A 7,295-nucleotide genomic window follows, 5' to 3' on the forward strand; every position below is an offset into this window, starting at 1 on the left:
GGCTCCTTTCAAAAAAACGTTAGGGGGGCGCGATTAAAACTGTTATGAAAACTCGGGTCGCAAATACTTAAAGGTCTAGAGAATGACATACCTAAAAGAAAGACACTCAGAAATGAAAGAGAACCAGCATGAGAGGTTCAAAGATGAACACAGTGCAGCAGACAAAGAGGATGAGACAGGACCACGGAGTGGCTGACAGCGGGTAGAAAGACGTGCAGCACAGGTGAGAAGGATAGCGTGGTCAGCTGGGTGTAAACTGTGGTTGATGACCACAAGGGGGCACACTAACTCACATGTCCGAGTGACAGGAGGAACAGAAAGAGGTGGCTTCAAAATACCTTTGACATGATAGAAACTGTTCATAATCTGGAACAGTAGCGCTTCTGCATTAAGGACCAGTAGACCAGAGTCCAATTGGGTGTTTTTACAAAATATGTCATTTGACTTATTGGTAAAATGTTTACAGCTACTTTTCACTTTGTCTTCTTAAGAACTTTTCTTCCAATTTTCCATTATATGCCCAATGTAATTTTATCTACAGAAATGAATAAAGGACCAGAAGATGAGATGTCCTCAAAATACCAGACAAGTTCCTAACTGTGAATTGAAAAACACAAATCATCTCAGTTGGAAATCAGACTGAAGGTTTCTTGAGCCAGAGAATCCAATAACACGCAACATTCAAAGAGATACTTTTATATTGTCATACATGCAAGCGTGGGTAGTGTCTCATGGGCTATGGTGAAGAGGGGAAATATTGAGCATGTTGCACAGTCCACACTTCCATCTATAGGGTAGAGGAGAAGCCACCTCACTTCTGCTTTATCCTCACCTCTTGAAACTCCTTCAGAAGACCAGCATCGCATCTTAAGTTGGTCTTCATTGTGGAACCAGCATGGAAGAAGCACAGAGCTCCAGCCAGTGATGCTTAAAACCAAGCTCTAATGACAGCAAATGACACTGGCTTGGTTGTCTTTTTCCATATCCTAACTACAGGGTCATGGGGGTATGCTGGAACCAATCCCAGACAACACAGGGCGCAAGGCAGGAAACAAACCCCGGGCAGGGCACCAGCACACCCACACACCAAGCACACACTAGTGACAATGTAGGATCGCCAAATCCACCTAACCTGCATGTCTTTGGACTGTGGGAGGAAACTCACGCAGACACGGGGAGAACATGCAAACTCCACACAGGGAGGACCCTGGAAAGCAAACCCAGGTCTCCTTACTGCAAGGCAGCAGCGCTATCCACTTTGCCACAGTGCTGCCCGGTTGTCTTTTTTATTTTTGTATTTTTGGAGCCCAAATTCTTTTTCAGTTTCTTTGTGTTTCAAGACTCTAGAAAGGGGGATTAGTTAAAAAAAATACCACTCCAAGTCAATTGGGGGCACTGTTGTTAACACCGTCTCCAGTTCAAAGGGACTCCCACCAGGTGACAAATGACCTCACATTTGCATCCTCCATCAAAGCCAGAGGTCACTGGAAGTAGACATTCGCTACGGACCCGCATCTGAGACAATCGGAGCTCCGACTCAGAAGCAGCTTTCTTCTGCTGACAGCACCACCCTTATTTTTGAACCCTCATGTGCTTTTTTTCTTTTCAAAACCTTTTCAACATCTCCATTAAATAAGGTAACCTCAGTGGTACCCCAACTCTTCGTTTTGATTCTTCTCTTTTGTCATTACAATGGTGCAATTGATTGGATTCTGGGAAATATGATGGAACCTGGGGATCTGAGTGACGTCATCTGCAACATGGAGGAGCAGTTCTGTCAACTCCAGCTACAAGCTGCCACACTGCAAACAAATGTTACAGAAGAAGAAGGTTGATGGAATGCAAGAGAAGCCTTGTGCGGTGAATGAGCATTGGGACCACCGCAAGTATTAATACCCTTATGATCTCATGATGATCTAGAAGTTTTTAATTTTTTTTTTGTTATTGATATTTCAGTGTTGTGCAATGCGGCATAACTGGCTGCAAGATGAGTGGGCATAATCCTGTCAGCTGATACTCAGAGGCAAACATGGAGGGCTGAATGAAGATCATAGAGCAGCACAAGACCGCTTTCCAAACAGAGCAGCTGGAAGGATAAACAAAGACGTGGACATCACAGCCGCAGAAACCCAAACCAGAGAGGCGGTTTTCCAAATGTGGATAAATAGGTGACATTGTGCTCAGCTGTCCCTGGCTAAATGAATTAATGGACTGCACCGTGCACTGTTCCCTCTAAGCTGTGCGCGTGTACGCGCGCACACGACTTTCCGAACCCGCGCACACAAATTAAAATAGCGCGCACACAAATTAAATTTTTGCCTAAAATGATTTTTGGCATTAAAGTGAAATGTTGCAGAAGGCCAGCTGTTCCGATTTCCCATTTATCCCATTTATCGAAGCGCTATAAATTTTAAATCAGGGGTGTGGCGTCGCTTGTGCAGCTACGACCAATCAGAGTTGACTGACCTAGATTCCTGCGTAGCAGGCTACGGTCGGCGCTATGCGGTATCTTGCTGCCTGCGGCAGCCTATAACATCTTTGTACGAAACGCGCTAACATTTGATTCTTTGACTTCCGTTGTATTGTTTATTTCGTGGAATCTTGGTGTTCAGCCTGGTACTTTGTAGCTAGATATAATTTTTTAAATGTCGAAACCGCAAGCGATGAAAGGTGCAAAACGCAAGAGAGCTGCAATAGCTTTTAAGTCTGAATGGCTTCTACTAAAAGATACAAATTTCAGGAAATAGCAGATGCTTCTGAATGTGAATCAATTGCTTTCAGACCTCTGAATGAAGTGCGCTGGTTATCCAGACACTTTGCACTTCAAGCAATTATTCGAAATTATGATCCCCTATTAAAATATTTTGAAGAATCCAAAGATAATGATCCTATATCAAAGTACTGCTATAAGAAGCTGAAGAGTGAACAATTTCATATAACATTGGACATTTTGAATGATGTCTTATCAGAAATGGCTTCTTTAACTATGGCATTTCAAAAACGTGGTTTGACGTCATTGGAAGCTTATCATCTTGCACAGGGTAAACTGAACAAACTTCGAATGCAGTACCTTGGTGAGAAGGTTAAATGGAGTGATAAAGTTAACAGTCTTCTTGACAAGGTGTCTGGAAAAGAAGTTTCCGTGGATACTAATTCCATATTAACCTTCATCAACATCCTATGTTTGCATCTGGGTGAAAGATTTCCTGAAAATGAAATTGAGGAATGGTCTGCTTTTGACTGTACAGCAATAGCACAATGCGACTTTGACTTTGGAATTGAACATATCCGATCTCTTTGTTTAAAGTACAAACAATTTCTTCAGGAGGAAAGTGTCATTATTCAACAATACAATGACTTTAAATTCCTTTGTTGCAGAAAAAATCAAAAGCAATCTGATAAACAGCTTTCCAGAGATGACGAAATTTGCATTTCAGAATGATCAATTTGCAGAATTAGCAAAATTGATGGACATTGGTGCCACATTCGAAATGCTACCTGTAAAATATAATTACACATTATTAATAGGTATAGCATTTAACAATGAAACTTGTTTGGTATTGATAACTGAAATAACATCGTGTTTTTGTAACTTGAACTGAACTCCAACAAACATTCTGTAGCGCACAGAAATTTAGTCTTGCTTTAAAATGCGCACGGATGATATTTTTTGCGCACATAGCCTACAAAAAATTAGAGGGAACATTGACTGCAGGTGGACTCATGGCTACAGGTACCAGAGCTGGTCAATCCAGTAGGCGACATAGGTGCTGTCATCTGATACTCTGGACCCTGAAGAGGCCAAGGTCATCTGTCCACACAACCAAGGGCTCCAAATAGGCTTCAACATTTCTAAATGTCTCTATGCCATGCAAGAAACCAGGTATGGGCATGGCCGTCTAGTGTTGTGAGATGTTATGACAACTCCCACTGCATCATCCAAGTCTCTTGTGGAGATGAAAACATGCCTGGAAGTAATGCATGATCTTTTGCATACTCTGAGGTCTGTGACTTGGTACAAGCCCACCTTTCGGAGGGTCATTTTGGATCTGATAAAACAATAGAACACATAAAAATAGATAGGAATAAACAAGGAGATAAGGTACTTTTGTGCTTCATTCCCCAAATGTCAATTGTGGATATCATGGGTACAACTTGAACCATCTGCTCAAGGATATTGTTGCTAGACTGTGCTACTCTCTCTTCTGCTCTTTTTCTGGTTTTCTGAGGTGGCGACCTGCACCACCACCACCTGATCAAAGCACCGTGATGTCCCTCCATTGATGGATTGAAGGCCAGAAGTCCACATGACCACCATCATCAAGTTCTTCCATGAGAACCCTTAATACCATGAGGACTGGCTGCGGTCATTTATGTGAGGTAGGATGCCTAGAGGGTGCTGGGTGGTCTCGTGGCCTCGGACTCCCTGCACATTTTATTTTTTTCTCCGGCCGTCTGGAGTTTTTATTTGTTTTTTCTGTCCTCCCTGGCCATCGGACCTTACTTTTATTCTGTGTTAATTAGTGCTCTCTTATTTGAATTCTTATTTTGTCTTTTTTTCCCTCTTTCTTCATTATGTAAAGCACTTTGAGCTACATTGTTTGTATGGAAATGTGCGACAGAAATAACTGTTGTTGCTGTTATTGGACTCAGTTATCCAGAGGCCATTCCCACGAGGCAGGCTAAATTCTAAGAATTTTGCCAAGAAACTAGTAGAAGCCTGAATCCAGGAGGGGGCGCTAGCTCCCTTGTTGGAATAAGTTCTTTTGTAATTACGGCGTGTTACATAACCTAAAACTATACAAATATAATATAAAAAGGCGATACCCCTTCCTTAGTGATACAGCAGTAAGAAATTACATAGGAGAAATAACTTAGCTTTCTTTAATGACGGTTTACGTGGCATAACAGACGAAGGAAGCCATGACAAGACTATCACTACAGTGGGAGCCTGATGTGTAGAGTCTGCCATTTCCGTCGCTGCACTGGAAGAATTTTCAGGATTGGATGACGTTATCTTCCATCTGTCCGTCGGCTTCAAAGGTTTGCCAGGCAATGTACCAAGGTTTTATACCCCTTCTCCATGTGCAGGCCCCCACTTAGGTAGATCATGCCATTCCAAACAAGGAAAAGAAGATCCAATGACATGCTGACTCTGACACACAGAAATAGTGCAATGCCCATTTCACAGTTGTCCCTGTCTTGAGTTCTAGTGCTTGCCCAGCAGTTCTAAATGATGAGCCCCTGTGTGCTAAATCTGGGCTCGTGTTAGCTGGACATGTGGGTGTCACCATTTTCCAAACCGCTATATCCTAACACAGCATCACGGGGGTCTGCTGGAGCCAATCCAAGCCAGCACAGGGCGCAAGGGAGGAACAAACCCTGGGCAGGATGCCAGCCCACCACAGGGCACACACACGCACACACTAGGGCCAATTTAGAATCGCCAATGCACCTGACCTGCATGTCTTTGGACTGTGGGAGGAAACCCACGCAGACACGGGGAGAACATGCAAACTCCACACAGGGAGGACCCGGGAAGCGAACCCGGGTCTCCTAACTGTGAGGCAACAGCAGTACCACTGCTCCACCGTGCCACCCACATGTGAGAGGATTTATAAAATATTTTTTGTACAGAGCACAGTGACATATTAAACTTATGTACTTATTAGAAAGTCTTTGTGGTTTGGAGGTTGTGGATTCCTAAAGAAGTCCTTGCAGGTTTACCTCATTTTAAGACATCTGTTTATTATGCCCAGACAGATGGGTTGGTCGAGCGTTCTAACCAGACTCCGGTACAGATGCTCAGAAAAGTCTAAGTGGGAGGAATCATGTCTGACTAATGTTGTTTGCTTTTCAAGAGGTGGTGCCACAGGCCTCCACGAGGTTTTCCCATTTGAACTACTTTATGGGAAGCAGCCCATGTGGTCTCTTAGATAATTTTAAAGTTACATGATAAGTTCTCAAAAGTACAGCCACTGATTAAGAAGCATTTAGAGTACTGTATGTGCAAAGAGCACAGTGCCGGCTGTACAGCTGAGGAGCAGCACTGCATTTCAACCAGGGGAGCTGGCGATGGTTTTGATCCCAGGTTCTCCTTCTAAATTGTTAGCCCTTTATGAAATCAGTGTTCAGTTGTTGGACTTCCGTGCTGGTCATGGATTGTCCATAACGAACACCATGTTCGAGCATAAGGGTGTCCATAAGTGCACTTGGCACCAGGATGCCCAAGGTCGCAGCTCAATGATCAACTTTATAATCATGTCATCAGATCTGCGACCTTATGTTTTGGACACTCGGGTGAAAAGAGGGGCTGAGCTGTCAACTGATCACCACCTTGTGGTAAGTTGGATCAGATGGCGGGGGAGGCTGCTGGACAGACCAGGCAGACCCAAATGAATAATGAGGGTTTGCTGGGAACGTCTGGCAGAGGAACTGATGAGAAAGATCTTTAACTGCCACCTCCGGCAGAACTTCAACCTCATTCCGAGGGAGGCGAAGGACATCGAGTCTGAATGGGCCATGCACCGAGCTTCCATTGTCGAAGCAGCAGAATGGGGCTATGGTGGAACCTTGTGGTGGACACCTAAGGTTCGAGAGGCCATCAAGCTGAAGAAAGAGTCCTATCGGGTCTGGTTGACCAGTGGGACTCCAGAAGCAGCTGAGGGGTACCGGCGGGCCAAGCGTGGGGTGGCATCGGCTGTTGCAGGGGCAAAAACTCGGGTATAGGAGGAGTTTGGGTAAGCCATGGAAAGCGACTTTCGGTCGGCACCGAGAAGGTTCTGGCAAACCGTCAGGCGCCTCAGGAGGGGAAAGTGGTGCTCCACCAACACTGTGTACAGTGGAGATGGGGCCCTGCTGACTTCAACTGCAAACGTTATTGACCAGTGGAAGGAATACTTTGAGGATCTTCTCAATCCCACCACCATGTCTTCCTCAGAGGAAGCAGAGCTGGAGGACTCCCCTGGAGGGGGGGGGTATGGGGGGGGGTCGTCCATAACAGGGGCTGAGGTCGCTGAGGTAGTTAAAAAGCTCCGAGGTGCCAGGGCCCCTGGGGTGGACGAGGTTCACACTGGGTTCCTCAAGGCTCTGGAAGTTGTGGGGCTGTCCTGGTTGACATGTCTCTGCAACATCGCATGGACATTGGGGGTAGTGCCTCTGGATTGGCAAACCGGGGTGGTGGTTCCCCTTTTTAAGAAGGGTGACCGGAGGATGGGCTGCCCTTTGTCACCGATTCTGTTCATAAGTTATATGGACAGAATTTTTAGGCGCAGCCAAGGAGGGGAGGGTTTCTT

This window comes from Erpetoichthys calabaricus, chromosome 2 (genome assembly GCF_900747795.2).
Source record: "Erpetoichthys calabaricus chromosome 2, fErpCal1.3, whole genome shotgun sequence".
In the NCBI taxonomy this organism is placed as follows: Eukaryota; Metazoa; Chordata; class Cladistia; order Polypteriformes; family Polypteridae; genus Erpetoichthys; species Erpetoichthys calabaricus.